General features: G+C 34.7%; 1 non-coding gene across 1 annotated transcript; it reads right to left on the bottom strand.

The window, feature by feature from the left end:
- Positions 1–12,496: 12,496 nt before the first annotated feature.
- Positions 12,497–12,640, bottom strand: LOC147823412 (U4 spliceosomal RNA). The gene has a single exon (XR_015443946.1). It is a non-coding gene; the product is annotated as a U4 spliceosomal RNA (small nuclear RNA).
- Positions 12,641–18,850: the final 6,210 nt, after the last annotated feature.

The raw sequence follows: 18,850 nt of genomic DNA, 5'->3' as shown, positions 1-18,850 counted from the left end.
TTTTTATCTGATAATCCATTATTAGTCTGTCTTTCCTAAGAGAGATCTTTGTTCCCTTATCTTATTCTAAAGAAAGTGAATTGAGATACATACCATGCTCCTTTCATGAACAAAGGAATTTAAAATAATCAATTGTCAGAGCTCATTGTTCTTACACATCAATACAAATGAAATAATAATAAATGAATAATAATCATAAACAACAATAATAACATTATCATTCCTCTAAGCATCATAGTTTGAATCAAAAGAGCCTACAGTAGCAATAAAATTCCTACCTTGAATTTTCTTCTCAGCTAGGGTGTCTGTAACTCACCATGAGTTCTACTATCTTTCTCCTCCCTGCATGTCTCATTAAGTCATCATACTCCAAAGCTGGGTATTCCTACCGCTACCTATGTGAGCTGAATCATAAAGTCTTCTCCTTTACAAGCAAATTGTTCTCACATACTTTCCAAATTGCTTGCGTGTCCATAGTGTCCAAAAAATGGAAAGAAGGACTTCTTATCTCTGCCAAGTCATATTATTGCTGAGCACAAAATATTGCACCTTGTATTTATTTTAAAAGTCCTTTCTAAATTTGCACATTTACACAGTCCTATCTTCTTGATGTTCAAGCCTAAGACCATGAAAGCAAAGCAAGATTCTTATTTGTGCGCTCAATTATAAAGCAAATCTGTGCCTCTTTTTTTTTTCCTATCTGGAAGGAATAAATATATTATGTCCTATGCACTTCTTTCTTCATCTGGGAGAAATCTGGGGGGGGGGGTTCCCCCAAATTAAAATGATTTTTAATTGCTCATGGGAGAAAAAATTCCTACATAACCAATTTGTCATTAGGCCTTTAAAGACTAAGGGCAAAAATCTGAGTGAACAAAGTTAATGTAAAAATCTGGGAAAAAGGCTGGGGATGTAGCTCAGGTTTAGAGTATTTGTCTAGCAAACAACAGTTCCTAATAAAAAAGGAAAAGAAACAAAAAGCTGGGGAAATGAAACACTTATTTATATTATCATCACAATCAATACTGTCACTGTAATTATGGACACCTGTAGTAAAATAGATTTGTGTCCTCAAGTCTTCGCCTATTTCAATCCCTTTTGTGTTACATCCAAACATTTTGTCCCTTGACTCTGCAGTACCTTCCAGTGTGACTTGGTTAAGAAGGTGTCATCAAATGAGATGGGGGCAGAAGCATTGGATATACATAGATAATTTATCTTGGAAGTTTGTACTTCTGTCATCTGCCCTGAGTGCTCTCTTGGCCAAAGCTGCTAGTCCTAGACTAACGAACAGGAGAGGAGGTAGCACAGACTAAATGCAGCTTGCAGCCCAGATCCAAGTCCAGATGAGCCTGCAGCAGCTGATCTGTAAGCCTAGGAGCAACAAATGGGGTTGTAAGTCACTGAGATATTTAGAGTTGTTTATGATGTAGCAGAGTCACAGGAAACACCACAGAAGCACCAACAATTAAATAGCATTGCAAAGCTTGTCAAATCAAGACCATATGTCTTAGACTATAATATAACAATACAAAGGACATTCTAATGTATATATGAAAATGAAAAATACTGCTGTTTTATTGCAATGAGGTAGGGTGAAATGAATAGACCTGTGACTGGGACAATTCTGGAAAGAGAAGACAGAAGGAGCTCTTTCCTTTTGCATTACCCCCATAAACATCCAAATAAAATAATTTATGTGAAAGTGGTTTTTGTTTGCCTAAAGATGGAAAACAGTTTCCATTTTTATGCATGATCCTTGGAGGTAAGGAGTGTATGGATATTGCACTGTCACTGCCACATCCCACATAGTGTAGGACAGTAACCCCAAATTCAGGAACTAGGCTGACTTTCAGTATCACCTCCTCTTCTTACAGATGTATGAGGAAAGGTCTGTCTTTCGAATACTCCACTTTCTAGATGGACAAGTGCAGTAAGCCACGGTTTCTGTGGGAGCCTACATTCAACTGGTGGATAGAGAAACACGTAGTTGGATGTGTTCAATTGGTGGATAGAAAGACAAATACATAAAAAGATCCCCTTGACTCACACTCAAACAAGAAAGAGTGCTCTGTTCTTGAGCACATGGGAGAACACTTGTGTTGTAGCCCTTCAGAAATAAATGTTTGGCTGAAGGAAAGGTAGTGTTACTAAATAAGTAGAACCTCAGAGCTTGTGAAATTATGAATTGGTATTAATGTGTGAAGTCTTGGAAAGATGTGTTACACTATATTTATCCTTGAATAAATTTAAATCATTTCAGCAAATATTTATCAAGCATTTGCTTTGTGTGAAGTGTTATTTATGAATAATAATGAAAGTAGCAGGCCTCAAGCAGTATACCTTATTATTTGTTCTAAGCATATTTTGGATGACTTAGGCCTACGAAGCATATTTCTCTCTTATGTCTTCATGTGTAGTTATAGTGTTGGTTGACAGAGTCCTGGATTACTGGCAGGGGAGATGTTTGTGGGCTAGTAAAAATCAGTCAGGTTAATTATCCCAGTATTATTCATCACTTGGTTCCATTTGCACCACAGTTCTCAACTTTAAAATAAAAGTCAGATAGGTCTTTTGCAAAAAGAAAGAACCAAGAAATGGAGGGAAGGAGGAGGGAGTGAAGGGGAAGAAGATGAAGAAAAGAATTAAAATGTGTAATGTACATGTACCAACTCCCCAGGAGGAATTAGGTACTGCATTATGTACTACCAACATATACCAATAAAAATAAAATGGTAAAATAAGATAAAATGAAAAGGTTCTCTTAAGTATCTCCGTAATTATTTTTCTCTCTAGATTTTAAACTTGATAGTTGAACTATAGAGTCTCAATTTTTAACTGTATCTTATGTTTGAAATAACTCTAGCATTTGTAAATGTTATAAAAAGAAAGTGATTAAAGAAGGTGTAGTGGTGATCCTGGAAATAAGTACAATGAGATTTATCAGTTCTATTAACCTGAATGCCAGTACATGAGTAAAAGTCATCACATTAGATCATTACAGTTCTAAATAGTATTGAGATAGGTGCCTACAATAAGCCAGAAAGCACATTACTTGTTTTTAAATCTATAAATATAGTGCTATATGAACACAAGAGTCAAAGAGAGAGCAAAGAAATGCGCTCAATGAGGAGTTACGTCTGAGTTTTCAATCTGTGAAACAGCCATTTAAACAGGCACCGATTTTGATTTTTTCGATTTTGTTAAAGATTTTTGCTTCTCAAACAGCATAGCAAATACTAGGATTGGAAAAACTTACAAAAATAGAGAAAGAAAACACTCCTTTGACACACTCTGAACATGACTTAGGCAAAGTACAACTTATTAGTAGACACAGATAGCATGGACCTAATGACATCAGGAAGTTTCTAACTCTACAAAAGCTGTCTATCAGCAATGGAACAAGGGCACCTTTACTGGAATAAACAAAGCTCTAAATTTGTGGTTTTCTTTGCTTATATCCACCCCTGCCTTTAGTCTGATTTTTTTTTTAAAAAATTTACTAAGAGATTCATTTTAAAACAAAAAACATCTCCATAATTCCACTAAGACTGTCAGCTGTTCTAAGTATAACAAAAATAAATGATATTTCATCTACTTTGTGCTTAACATACTGGGAAGAAAACATTAGAATGAAAAAATTACTGTTGTATGAAAGGGTATGGTTTTCATTTTTGTGAAACATGTGGTTTGTTTAAATGTATGCCATTTCAAATTTATATGTATGCAAAAATGCAATTTTACCTACAAAAATATGTTAATTGCATAATGATTTTAATTACATTGTGAGTCATTTGGACATAAATTTTCTGTGCAAAGAAAGAAGAAATTATTTGCAAAGCAACTTTACAGTTTCTATCATATAAGTAGAGGATTCAAAAAAATTTGCTTATTTTTGAAGTGGGAATGAGATTAGTCTAGTTGATTGCTAAGCCATTTTGTTATAGCTCCTTGACCTGCAGTGGCATTGCTTAAAAGAGGACTTAGTGTGTGTGTGTGTTTATGTGTATGTTTTTATCTCCTAGTAATCATATTATTTATAATATCTGACACAATGGTGCGTAAGAGATACATATTTTATAACAAGCCAATCTAGTTAACTTTATTATAACAAGAAAAAATTCAAACAAAACCAACCAAATTATCAGAATCATAATGATGTCCTTACCATTTAAAGGACGAATATGTCTCCTTGAGGTATAATAACCCCATTGTTTTTGATTAGGACTAACTTCTAATGACATTTATCTCACTGTATAATAGACACTAATGTCATAATATTTATTCAACTATGAATAACCTTGTTTTAAGAAAAAAGTCATAAGAACATTTAAAAGTAAATACTTAATATCCCTTCAAACAGACGACTAAGTATACAGTGATATAAATACAGGAAGAGCCAGTGCCAATATCACATTTTATTTACCTACCAAACACAGACAAAAAAGTCTATGCTAAGAACATATATATTTCCAAAAAAATGTGTTATTTCTTTTCTTTTCTTTTTTTTCCCCCATTAAGTTTATTAGTATATTTTAGGCATAAAATACAGTTACATTCATCATTGGGAACTTGTACCATTACATGAGTATCTTGGTTCTTATTTTTTTCCCCTTCCCTTGCCCTCCCTTCGCCCCCTCCACCCTTCCCTATTTGCAAAGACTTTGTTTCCATTTTTTCCTTTTCACATAATTTTCCTTTCCCTTCTTTCCTTTCCCCTACTCCTTCCACTTCCCCTGCTCCTTTAGACGTTTTCTTCCTGTTACACAATATCAATTATACTTTTTAGAAATTACAATATCAAGACCTAGGAGACATTACCAAAGATTTTACAGAATTTAAAAGGATATAGAAAGCATATTACAAAAATCATTTTTGAAATAAATTTGACAACTTCTAAGAAGTACCTTGGAACACAAATTAATGAAACTAACTCTGGAGGAAATATAAAATTTGAACAGCACCTATTAAAGAAAGTATATTCCTATCTTGAAAACCTACCTATATGACAACAGCAGGCTCATATACATTTTAACTGATAAATTATATCAAACAATTAAAGCAGAAAAAAGAAGGAACACTTCTCCCCTCATTTTAGGAACTCAACATTGTGCTAATCTTAAAACTGGATAAAGATAATAGAAGAAAAAAGTATGAATATAGATAGAAATTTGTTTAACAAAACAAACTTTTAGAAGTCAGATCTGGCAGGATGTAGAAAGTGGTTTTGTTATACGGATGGCAGTGTTGGTTCAGCATTGGAAGATCCAGCCCCAAAAGTCATCATTTTAACAGAGGAAAGGAAAAAGCCATATGATCCTGTCACTAGTCGGAGAAAAAGTAATGGACTAAATTCTACAGCTGTTCATAGAAAAAGCTATTGGGGGACTAGAAGTAGAACAGAAACTTCTCAACAGATTAAAGACATGTACCCCATACTTCCAGCAAGAATGCCTTATATGAATGGAAAAGATACAATGCTTTCTCCTTAAGGTGGGGAACAAGGGCAGATATCCTTATTCTTTATCTGTCCATTAAACTTTGAAACCTAGGGCCCACCAAAATAGTCTGGCAATAAAATGACACAATTAGGATAGGATTGGCAAGGTAGAAGCAAAATCTTTATATGTAGATGAAATGATCATCTACAGAGAAAATACTAAGAAATTTCTAGGAACCCCTAGAACTTGTATTTGAATGTAGCAGGATTAGAAAACACAGGGTATATATAAAAATTCATGTCTGTGTATACTTGCTATAAATGAAGAATTGGATATTGAAATTTAAAAGTTATGTAGGAGTACAAAGGACCTAGAAAAGTTAAAAAAGACAAAAAAAACCCCAGTGTTGGAAGACCTTTAGTACCTACTTTTAAGACTTCTTCTAAAATGACAGTAATCAAGGCAGTGTTGGTGTAAGGAAAGACATATAGATCATTGGAATAAAACAGAGAATCTAGAAATAGAACCACACACATATGGTCCACTCAGTTTTGAAAGATTATTTAACATTAGCATTTTATAGAATATAAACTTGATTCAAGAGCCGAGGAAGAGACAGTGTCTTCAGCAAATGGCACTAGAACACCTGGTATCCGTATATAAAAAATTAACCTCAACCCTTTATTTCCATACATGAAAATAACTTGAAGGGATCTATGAACCTAAATATGAAAGCCTAAAAGTATAAAACTTTAAGAAGAAATTATAAGGGAACATGTTTATGAATTTAGGGTAGGCAAGAACTACCTAGGATACAAAAGACATGATGTCTAAAAGAAAAAAATTGATAAATGAGATTCCATCAAAATTTAGAACTTTAAATGACATCATTAAAATGAAAAATAGTCCTTAAACGGACCATATTTACAATGCATATAACCTATGACCAGAATATATAAAGAATTCTTAGAGCTCATTAATAGACAACCCAATTAAAAAGTAGACATAAGAAGATGATAAATAGCCAGTATAGCACAAGGAAAGGTGTGCAACTCTAGAATCAGAAAAATTCTAATCAGTACAATAACAAGATTGAATTATACCCTCATTAGGGAGATGAAGTTAAAAGTTTTAAAAGCCTTTTCATGACCTTTTCTTTTTGTTGGATTCTCCCACTTTGTGTTTAATTTGTCACACCCAATGGATTCATTCTGCTGGGTTTCCTGGGGTTGTGATCCCCATTGTCTTTTCCTAGGTTATTGTCTAAAATTTTTTGGAGTGCCAGTTTGGTATTCATGAAGTTCCTGAGGTGCTCTTTGTCATGAAAGTATCTTATTTCTCCATCAATTTTGAAAGATAGTTTTGCAGGGTACATCAATCTGGGTTGGAGGCTATTTTCCTTTAGGGCTTGAAATACATCATTCCAAGCTCTTCTTGTCTTGAGGGTTTGCGTTGAGAAGTCTGTTGTGATTCTGATGGGCTTTCCTTTGTATGTGATTTGTTTCTTTTCTCTCACTGCTTGTAGAAGTTTGTTCTTCTTTTGGATTTCTGGAATCCTAACTATTATATGCCTATGTGTAGATTTTTTTTGATCAAGGCTAGCTGGAGTCCTATACGCCTCACTTATCTGTATGTCAAGATCTTTTCCCCTGCTTGGGAAGTTTTCTGCCATCACTTTTGTGAACAGTTTTTTTTTATGTCATCTGCACTCTTTCCTCTTTCTTAATTGACTCTGATCAGTCTTATGTTATTCTTCTTCACATTGTCTAGCAGCTGCTGGATTGATTTCTCATGTTCCCTTACAATACAATTTTAAAGCAATTTTTCTTTTCCTGGTCACTAATTGGAATCTTATCTTCTATACCTGAAATTCTGTCCTCACATTGGTTCATTCTGCTGCACAGACTTTCAGTGGAGTTTTTAATCTCCTGGAAATCTGTTTGCATCTGTTTTATGGATTCCATTTGTTTCCTATGTTGGGATTCCATCATATTCCTCAGATCCTCTATTTTTTTATCTGTGTCCTCTCTAGATTTATTAATCATGTCTTGCACTAGGGGCACAATCTTTGCTGTTATCTGAGAAATTATTTCTGATTTCATGTTTCCCAGATCCTCTTTTGTTGCCAGTTCAGGGAGTCCAGGTGATTGAGTATCAGATTGTTCCATCTTGTTTTCCTTTAGGGTTGCTGTTGGTGATCCAGAAGTCTGTTTTTGAGGCTTGTTTATGTGTCATCTCATTTCCACGAGGTGTGGGGGGGTGTTTCTGGCTCCTGCTTGGCTCACCTTCTCTGCCCTAGGAGCTTGGGATGGTGGCGGGGGAGCTTCCTTCAGAACAAAAAATCTTTTTAAAAAAAACTCAATTCATATGGTAAATTGATTTTTGATAAATGTCAAGGACATTTGGACATTCAATGAGTACATGTATTGTCTAGCAAATATTGCTAGAATTTCACATAGCTCAGAGAAAGAAGGAAATAAGCAAGGGAGAAGCAGGGAATCAATCCTAATGGTTATCTCATGCTGTATTTTTAAAATTATCTTAATTTTGATGTTTAATTTTGATTGGAGAATTCACTGAATTGAGGGATGCCTACAAATCAATAAAACATGCTTCTGAATGTGTTTCCAGAGAAATTTTGCATGTGGCTCAGCTAATGTCATAGGGAAGATACTCTTTAAATACTGTTGACAATACTGCCCAGTAGCCCTGCGACCCAGTTGGAATGAAAACCAGGAAAAAAGAGTAAGTTACTCATGCTGCCACCTGACCCTTCTTGAGCTGGTTCATTTTTTTTTTTTCTCCTATAACCCAATGATGTTAAACTCCAGGTTCTGGCCTTTGAATGCAGACTTGTACCAAGGGCTTTCTGGGATTAGGGCTACATCATTCCTCTTTCTCATTCTGAGTCTTCTGGCTTCTTGGGTTGAGCTGATACCAGTTTTCCTGGCTCTCAAGACTATTGATGACCATTGTGAGACTATTCAGTCTCTGATGTGTTAACCAGTCTAACACACCCTCTCTTCTAATTATGTGCATTCTATTGGTTCTACTTTTCTGGAGGACCCTTATTTATATAGATTCTGTTACCAGTAGTAATTTTAAAGATCCAAAGTTTTAGGAATTAATTTCCTAATTGCTTTTGTAATTTATGGAATTGGCTGTCTAACTTGAATGAGTCTAAAATTGTTAAGAACTTTAATACTCAAATGAGTAAGGTGGCTCATTCTATGGATAGTAACCACCTTCCAAGCCATTCCAAATACATTCGTGAGTGAAACAGTCATAGTGGCAGGTATAAAGGGTCATGGATGGGCTCAGCAAGCTCTCCAAGGCTGACCCACCTATGACAACAATGTGACCAATATTCCAGTAACCAATATTGAGTCCTCCATTTGGCAGCATTCCCCAGGGTTATTAGTCAGTGATCTGTCCATATATTGATTACACCAGACCACTTCCATCCTGGAAAAGGTAATATCTTATCTGTATTAGAATAGACACTGCTACTGTCTATGAATTTGTCTTCCCTGCAGATAATATTTTTGTGAAAAGTACCAACTGTGGATTTACAGAATGCTCTACCTACCATCATACAGTTATGTGCCACACTGCTTTTGACCAAGAAACTCATTTAACAGCCAAAGAAATGTGACAAAATGTTAGTGCTTATGAAATTCACCAGTCTATGTTTCCATCATACATAAACATCTGACTTGTTAGAACAAGTTGACTGAAGACACAGTTACAGTGCCAGGCAGGTGGCAATACCTTTTGAGGACTTCAACAAGATTCACTAGAAATCTCTGAATATATCCTCTGAATCAACATCCAACATATGGTACTATTTATCCCATAGCCAGGAGTCATGGGTCCAGGATTGAAGGAGTAGAAATAGGTATGGTACCACTCACCATTACTATTAGTAACTCACTAGCAAAATTTTACTTCCTATTCCCGTGACTGTATGTTCTGTTGCCCTACCAGTGCTAGTTCCAGAATGGAGAATGCTTCTACCAGGAGACACACAATTATCTCATTGAACTGGCCACTTTGGCCTTCTCCTGCCTCAGAATCAACAGACTAAGATGGGAGTTAGAGTGTCAGTGGAGTAATTGATCCAGATTACCAAAGAGAAACTGGACTATTGCTCCATAATGTGAATATGGAAGAGTATGTTTGGAGGACAGAAGATTCCTTATGTCACCTGTTAGTATTATCATGCCCCACAAATATGGTTAATGGGAAAACTACAACCAAATATAAGAACTACGAAAAGTCTAGATCCTTCAAGAATGAAGATGTGGAATACCACTCCAATTAAAATATCATGACCCTGCTGAAGTGCTTTCTGGATACAAAGGGGTTGTAGAAAGAAGTTACAAATACTGCCCTCAGTCATCTGACTAGACACAGAAACAAGAACTGTAATTGTCATGAGTATTTCTTCTTCATTTTGTTGAGAATGCATTTGTGCATATGTACACATACATTAAGGAAATATCTTTATTTTTTTGCTCTCTTATTCCTTCATCATGTAACATAGATTAACTGACTTTATGTCACTGTTTAAGTATTATTAACTTCACATTGTAATATTTAAGTAATAAGACAACAAGAGAAGAGTAAACATCACTCAAAAACTTTACTCCCTCTTTTGGAAAGAGAATTAATGCACTTTTGGTTGTTGGCAGGATAGTTACATTATGTTAGGTGACATTTTAACCTTTTAACTACCTTTATTTAGAGATGAAAAAAGATGACCCTTCTTGAGGTAGGGTGCTTTCTGCTGCTATTTCCTGTGGATAGCTGACCCCTGGTTCTTCAGCCTTTAAGTGCAGACCTACACTAGAAACTCTCCAGGGGACTTCTAGGCCTTTGGCCTCAGTATGGGGCTATATCATTGGCCTCTGTCTTATTTTGAGGCTTCTGCCTTCTTAGACTGAGCAGTTCTGGTTCTCCGGGACCCCTAACCAGCAACTAGCCATCACTGGATTATTCAACTCTGATCATCTGAGCCAACCTAATGTATATATAATTGTTTCTGTTCCTGTGGAGAACCATGTCTACTGAAAATTCATTTATAAAGGTAAAAGGTAAGCTATGAACCTTCTGGAATAAAACATTGAAGAAATGCTTTGTCTTTAAATTATAAAATAATTTCTCTGAAAGGTAATAAAAGTATGAATAATAAAATAAAACCATACATAGAACATAATTACAATTAAGATCCTTTACTTATTGAATGACAACATTAAGAAAACTACCCAATAAGGCATATACTGAGGGAAAATATTCCTAAACTACATAACCAAGAAAGGATTTGTTTCTAAAACTCTAACAACTCAAACCATGGAAGACAAGTGAATAGAATTACCCAGTGATGTGATTAGACACTTCAAAAAAAGATGATATATAAATAACTAACAAGAAAGTGAAAGAAGCTCAATATCATTACGCATCTGAAAAAAAATTCCAATTAAAATCACAAGAAGAAACTACTGCACTTGCCCATTAGGAAGAGCAAAATTTAAAAGACTGAAAAAAATCAAATCCTAGAAGGGATGTTAAATGACCAGAACTCTCATACACTCCAAGTAGGAAATGTGGAAAACTGCTTGGCATTTTCTTAAATAGTGAAATACATATGTAACAGAAAACCCAGCTCCCCTATGCTTATATATATATCCAATGTAAACTGACATGTATGTCTAGAAAAAGTCATACACAGATTTTTACTTACTAATAGTAAAGCTGTCCTTATTGGCTATATATTTACAGAAAATAGTTATAAGTAATGGTGAGCATGTTGTATGTCTTGATTGTGAAGATAATTTCCCAGTTTAGTCACTTAAACTCATTGAGTTGTACATTTTCAATCAGTGCCGATTATTGCATAAAAGTCATGCCTCAATCAAACTGATTTAAAGATAACAATGTTAGAATTCAAATTCATACTTGTTTGGATCCAAGGCAACCTTATTAGCTAGTATGTAATTCTCTCTTAGTATGTATATGCAGCTTTATGATGAAAACTGAGGATTCTTCTGATGTGGTAGAACCACACTGTACTCATTTTCTGTCTTCATGAAAGAGTTACCTCTACAATCTCCATCTAGTTATCTCTGTGATACTACAGCTACTACATTGTGAGAACACATGATTGGCATTATTTAGCATGCTTAATTTATTTTTGTTTTTATCATTATGTGTATGTGTATATATATGTACATATATATATATATGCACATATATATATATATATATATATGCCAATAACCCATTCATGGTTTTTAGGATGGGAAAAGAAAGGTACTAAGCTAATATCAGTGGATATTGCAATTTTCTCTCTCTATTCTTTTCCCATGTTAACCTCACAAAGTTACATCTTATGCTCAGAGGCCTCCCCCCTTTCATTGGTCCTTACTCTATAAAGCATTCTTTTACATAGTCTACTCTTACATCATAGCTGGTAAAATATAATTAGTTTATACCTTGCTGAAGATAATGGGTCCATGAACTTATAGAAAGTAATTTATGTGGATATTAGTTTTGTGCATAAATTTTACATTTCCCTTTAAGGTGAAATGTTGTATCTAGATGGTTTTCTTTCAAATGTCTATTTGCTTTATAATTTAATATGCAAAAATTATTTTAATAATCTGAAGGATTTAATTATAAATTAATTTTTTCTTCTCTTTCACAGAAGAATCAAAACACATTTTCATGTGTCTCAAGAAGCCAGTGACCATGTAAAAGTTGTGATTATTGCCCTGACAACATATTTGTATTTTTCATTTTTTGAATTATCTCTCAGATATTTTCCAATATAACATGTTGGAAATAATTCTGTTTTTCTTCTTGGGTTTTATTTATATCATACTTGCATGTGTTTAAATTTAACTCTGTTAGTCCACAGATGATAGAATTGCTCTTCTGGTATAAATTGCTGCTAAAATTTTTTTGAGTGTTTCAAACTCACTTTTTTGGTTGCTGTTCTTGCAACTTGTTTAAATGGTAGATTTGGGAAGGAAATTTATTTTTTCTGATTACTTGCTTATGTAAGAATACTTAGAATTAGAATTCTGGAAGAAATAATCCCCAAATACTGTGGGTTTTCCTCATTGCTTGCTTTTAATTAGCAATAATTGCACCTCAGATAAAGCTCATTGGCTATAATACTGCCGCTGTGCAAATCTTCATTGCTTGCTTTTAATTTTTAAAAGTTATTTCCAAATTTTTAGTTCTGATTTCAACTTTATTTTTTCTTGACTTTACCTTTTTACGCATTAACCAAATTTAAGTCCAGCTTGGTCCATTACTTTGACCTGAGAAGGATACCTGTGTAGTAAAAAGACCTTAGATTCACAAGGAGATGAGTGTGGGGCCCAGTTGCACTGCTACCTAGTTGGGACCATTGGTGAGCTATTTCATTACATGCAGGTTGGTGCATTACATGGGACAAACAGTAGTTGCAAAGTTAAATTACAACGTGGTCTGGAGACAAGGCAAAGTTCCTGGGTGTTAAGCACTAGTTCCCATGCTTAATGACATATATTCTTCTCAGCCACCTGAACTCTGACTCCCTACTATGAGATTTTCAATCATCCATTGTCAGTGATTCCAAAGGTTACCCTTCTTAATTTTTATATAACTAAAATGACTTATAGATACATAAAATGATCTTAGTTCTTACTTTGTAATTAAATCGCTGTCTTGCATTTACCTGTGCTATTTTATTATCCACAATGTGAGCTTGACCTTTGTGAGATTCACAATCTTAATCCTACCCTTTTGTTATTTTCTTTTTTCCAGTTGTATGAATGATATATTGCACATGAACCTCCAACATTTAGGTGATGCACCAGAATCATCATTCATTTTCTATTATGTTCATTCAAAGTACAGAAAACAAAGTTAAAAATTGACAGAATAATGTTGATGATATTGATTGAACAATTTCTCAATGAACATCACCTATAGTAGATATAGTTTTACTTTCTAAATTAGTAAAACTTTTAAGTTTTTTAACCATCATCATGACATTACAAAGTATACTATTTATCAACAATGAGATAAAATACTCTGATAAATATTTTGTTGAGCTTTATGGGGCAATATTCTGACTTATCATAATTATTTGATTTAGTACAAATATTATTTTTTAAAATATATTTTGTTAACCTGTCAGTATTTAATAGGCAACTGAAGGTTTCAAAACAAATTCAAATAAAAATATTGAAGTACTTATTTAAATATACATCCCTGCCTATGACAAGTATTCCTTAATTTAGCATTTATATAGTCATTATCCTCAAAATTATTAGCAGTCAAAATATAGGGGCCGCATGAGGTACTAAAGTTTTGTGACCTGAATTTCATGAAAAATACTCAAAAACTCAAAGTAAGTTTTTTCAAGTCATGATTATGAAGAACCACAGAAAATTTTACTATAGCCAGTACATGTCAGAGATAGACTTGCTTCCCTGTTTTGTTTGAGGAGAAAAGAAAACATAAAGAGGAAAGGAAACCAGATGAATTCTTTTGCTGCAATTAGTGGTGATGCATATAGTGAACTGCTAAATATCCATGACTAATCGAGATAGGCAGGGCTGCCCCTTGCTAACCACCGAAGATATTGCCCTGTCCATTGGAGAGAGGAGTGATTATATCAAAAAGAACAGTCAGCTATTACTAGGGCAAACTCTATTGAGAATGTCCATGAATGATAAGACAAAAGGACAGAGATAAAATTAAAAGTGGTGTTAATTATCTTTAAATAAGAAGGCATTTTTATTGCTCATTATTTGCATAGAAAGATGCTTTGCCTTGTTTTCTCTTAGAAAATGTATTTTTAAAAGAAAGTGGTACCTTTTTAAGTTATGAAATTCATGCCATAATATTAATTGCAGTAATTCTTTCTCACAATATTGTAAAGCAGTTAAACTTTATAAATGTTTTATATTTTCTAAGTAATCTTTAAGTCCTAATTATAGTCCAGTATGAAAGCAAGTTCTAAACAAAGGAGGAAGGCAAAAAACAGATGAGTTGAATTTTTGTGGTATAAGAATGCAGTTCTGTTTGTTTTCAGTCTGTCATTATTTATGTAAACATGCAATTAAATCTTAGTTTATAATTCATAAGTGATTCATTTCTCTCAAGTGTAACTTAACTTTTAAATTTTGCTGTTGTTGCTAAGTCTTGGATACTATCTCCGGTTCAGTGAGTACCTTTGTCAGGGAACCAGTAGTTGGAAGCTTTAATACAGTTAGTCATCAAATCATCACTTTTGCCTCAATATTCTAATCTTTAGCAATTACCCAATTTTCAGGAATATTGCATAAATCTGTGTACTAAAAGACCAATAAAATGCATAGCATTGTAGCTGTTCATAAATAAATGTCCTTTCAAATTTCATAGCTCTTAACATTTTCATTATCCTCTATGATTGTCATTTAGCAGAAGGTACAGTAGCACTGAGGGTGGTGAAAGAGATTTCAAGGGAGAGGCAAAGGCCCATTGGTATAGTTTTTTCAATCAGCCCTTAGTAAAACACAAACAGTATTAGAGAAAGAGAAGGGAATAAGGAAGTTGAACATATTGAGTGAGAGTGTTTCATTTGAACAAATATTCATGTTTACAGAAGAGAGGTTTTGTAGATCAGATGATACAAAATAGACTGACTATATGTAGGATGAGCATATCTGAAGATCTGAGGTAGATCATGAGGACTACAGATTTAAAACTATATTGTATATGGGATTCATATTGAATGACATTTTAGCCATTAAGTGCCACAAATGCAACAACTGTATGAGATAACTATTAGAAGATGGATTTGCTTCATGATAGTAACCTTTTCTACTATCTATATATTTCTTATTACCTCATGGTTTATGCCTTAAAATATATCATACAATTTACTTTTTAAAAACAAAATTTTGAAATGGCTTTTGGAGTATTATGAGTGAGAATTTTTTCCATGGTAAGAGATAAGATTTAGCCACATTTAATTAGCATGAGTTAAGTGAACCTTGTGTAATCCAACTCTGTAAGGAATAAAGCTGAGTTCTCTTAACAGGATATACATAGATGATATTGTGGTTGGTTTGAATCTTGAAGGAGGGATAGTTTATGTGAGGAAGAGCTATTTGTGGTTTAGATATGTTAGGAAGCCATGATTTTATCTTCAGGTCTGCAAAAATATGCAGTTGGAACAGTTAGACAATGGCTTATTTGAATAACTTAGGGGCAGAACAATGATTTTTCCTGGTGTAATAAAACACATTCTTTCCAGGATGCTTTAGGCCTTGCACTTGACTTGTCAGAAATCTCTAGGTTTTGTTGTTGTCTGTTATGCATATCTTATAGGACTTATGGTTGTTTATGACTTGGATAGGTAGAGAAATTAGACAATGATTCCTATGAAAAGATTTTAAACAGAAGGTAAATTGTCAATATCAATTAAATATAAGGCTTCTCATTTTATTGCTTGCAAATACTTCTGCCAACATCCTAAAAGAAGACTTTTGCCCTCTATGGCTGTATTCCTACACTTTGATTAATTTAGTAACATTCTCCTTGACTATTCATTTAGAGCTTAAAAGTTCTCTGAATATACCATAAGCAGTCACTAGGCACAAGCCAAGTAAATTAGTTGTGCAAAATAATTGAAAAGTCTCAGAAGTTCCCAGATTTAGTTTATTTGCTTCTTTACAAGTAAACTCACGTGTTGGTACCAAGCAGAGTCATTGTCCAATACATCTACCTCGTTAGTTCATCTCAAATCCTTCCATTTTCCCCATCCTCACCCATTATCACTTCTTTTCCTCAAACACCATCATCCCTGTCTGTAATGTCTCTGCACCTTCCTGACACCATCATCCCTTGTCTGTAATGTCTCGGCACCTTCCTGACTGATCTTCCAGTCCTGCTTATCAGCTTACCATCCTTCCAGTCCTCCTCCACCCTACAGCTAATATGCCCTCTCTCTCTCTTTCTCCCCCTCCCCCCCCGCCCCTGCATCCTCCCTCTTTTTCTTTTTGAAATAGAGTCTTTCCAGGTTGGCCATGAACTTGTGGTAATCCTCCTGCCTCAGCCTCCTGAGTGCTAGTGTTACAGGCATATGTCACCATTCCCAGCTTAATGTCACAGTTTTAAAAACTGTATTTGCACAGTGCAATATCTTTGTTTAAAGTTTTTCAAGTTTTCCTTCTTTTACTTAGGGAAAACACTACCAAGCCTTTACTTAATCTCTCTCTCTCCTTCCTGTCTCCTGTCTCTCTCTCTTCTATCTCTTAGCATATGTGTCTTTATTTCTAAGACTTTGGTAAGAAAACCTCTTCTGCTCCTCACATCAACCCTTTTCCTGCCACCTAGCCAATTCTTAATTCTGCCTTCAAGCTTGTTTTGTTGTGACCTTCAATGAGAAGGCTTATCCCTCCTTTGAGACTGATTGAGGTATTCCTCCTTTATTCTCTCAAGCACAAGGTACATATTTCATTCTCGTTTTAAACATGCAAAAGATCCTGTAATCACCTGCTTCTTTCAGTAGAATATAAGCCCCCTGAGGTCAATGCCCATGTCTTGCTCCTGATCATATAGCTCTAGTGTTTAGCCACATGCCTGGTACAAAAATACTCAGTAAATTGGAGATGATGCAATATCACTCCACAGCAATTTTTTCTTAGTTTCCTTGAATAAAGAGGACAGAGCAGAATCAATTTTAGATGATTTTCTACTGCATAAAACTTGGATTTATCCTGAAATAACCAAGAGTGTGTCTGATACATTAAGCTGATTACTGTGTCTCCCTCAATCAGAAGTTTTCCTGATCCAGCTCCTCAGAGACATTCTGCTTCTTAAAAGTCTGCAGTGGATTTCTCACTCTCTCAGAAATTTTCCTGAACCAGCTCTCCAGAGATATTCACCCAGTCTTTAAACCATCCTTGTTCTTGCTTTTAACTGTTCATCCTTGGGTTTCACCTTCTTGACTCACTGTTTCACTCTTGTTCAAACACTTGCATCTATAAGAATTGAAATTTTTTTTTTCTATTTTTTCTAAAGAGTGTTTTTTTTTTTCTGGTCAAAATATGAGGTATCAAGAATTCCAGATATAAATCCCCTTAGGTCACATATATACAAATAAATATAGAGTAAAAAGGTTTATGCAAATATATACACATGTTTATACAGTTTTTAGGGAGAGACATAAACAGCCTCAAGGTAAACACAGTTACAGGAGGCACCAAGCATGATCAGGTGCTGGGTATCCCGGGCAGACAAAGCACCAAGCCTGCAGCTGCCATTTCAGCTTACCTTTAATCTTAACAGGTATCAAAAACATCATACACTTTTGCCATAGATAAGTCAAGTTCCAAGCAAACAATTCCAAAATTTCAAATGTTTTTAAATTTTATTTTTACTTCTAATAATTAAATACTGATTTAACAAATGTTTTCAAATGGAATTAGGTAGGTGATTCATAGGCAAGATTAATAATTATGCTGTTAAAAAGGTAGTAAGTGAGAAACAAGGCTGTCATTTTACACAGGTAGACTTTTTTCCTCCTCAGTAGCTTCGGTGTCTTCTTTATATTCCCCCAGCTAGCTCTCGGGTAAGTGAGATTTTAAGAAGCCAGAAGAAGACAGATAACAACATCTGATTACTTTAGGGTTAATCGTTAACAACACGGTTGTACTAGTGACATTGTTTATAGTGTTCCATTAAATGTCAATTTAATGACACTTCACATTTAAACTGCAGTGCTGAGCCTTTATGTAGTTCCAGCCCAGAGGACTGACCAGCTGTCCACCCTTGCTGACCCTCCACATGCCTTCTTTTCTATGTTTCAAGGATACAGGTAATTGCTAGTCCTGCAGGAGACCCAAACAAGTGATTGTATCACAGTACCCATGATGCCTTTCTTAATAGGAAATGAATTGGCACTTTTCACAGCGTCAAGTACCCAACAACACACTGGGTCTGGGTATTAATATGGTGGGGATTTTGTTTCATGAAGTCTTGGCTGAATTTTCTACTCTTCCTTTGCAACATTTTATTATACCTTGCATTTTGAGAGAAATGATGGCTGCATTGCCACCAAATAAACAGCTGCAAGGTTATCTCTTCCACCCAACCAATTCACTTGGGCTTTTGGAAATGGGGTTTTCAGACCTGAAAATTATTCCGATTCCCAGAGTGAGCACATTCAAACTGACCAAGTGCTAATACTCAGCTACGATGAGACTGCCAGCCCCTGATAGTTTTCATCTAAAGAAACCAATTTGAACCAAAGTGCTGCTACCGAAATGTGTCTTTTACTAATACACTTCTAAAAATATATGCTATTTTGTGTATTCCAATATCCTCGGGTGAAAGAAAATAAATTTAAAGTCTTTATTTTTCAC

This window comes from Heterocephalus glaber, unplaced genomic scaffold (genome assembly GCF_053883595.1).
Source record: "Heterocephalus glaber isolate CG9 unplaced genomic scaffold, H.glaber_assembly_v1.0 deba00001586, whole genome shotgun sequence".
Classification (NCBI taxonomy): domain Eukaryota; kingdom Metazoa; phylum Chordata; class Mammalia; order Rodentia; family Bathyergidae; genus Heterocephalus; species Heterocephalus glaber.
The sequence above is the reverse complement of the archived record's forward strand: the minus strand, read 5'-3'. Positions and strand labels throughout refer to the sequence as shown.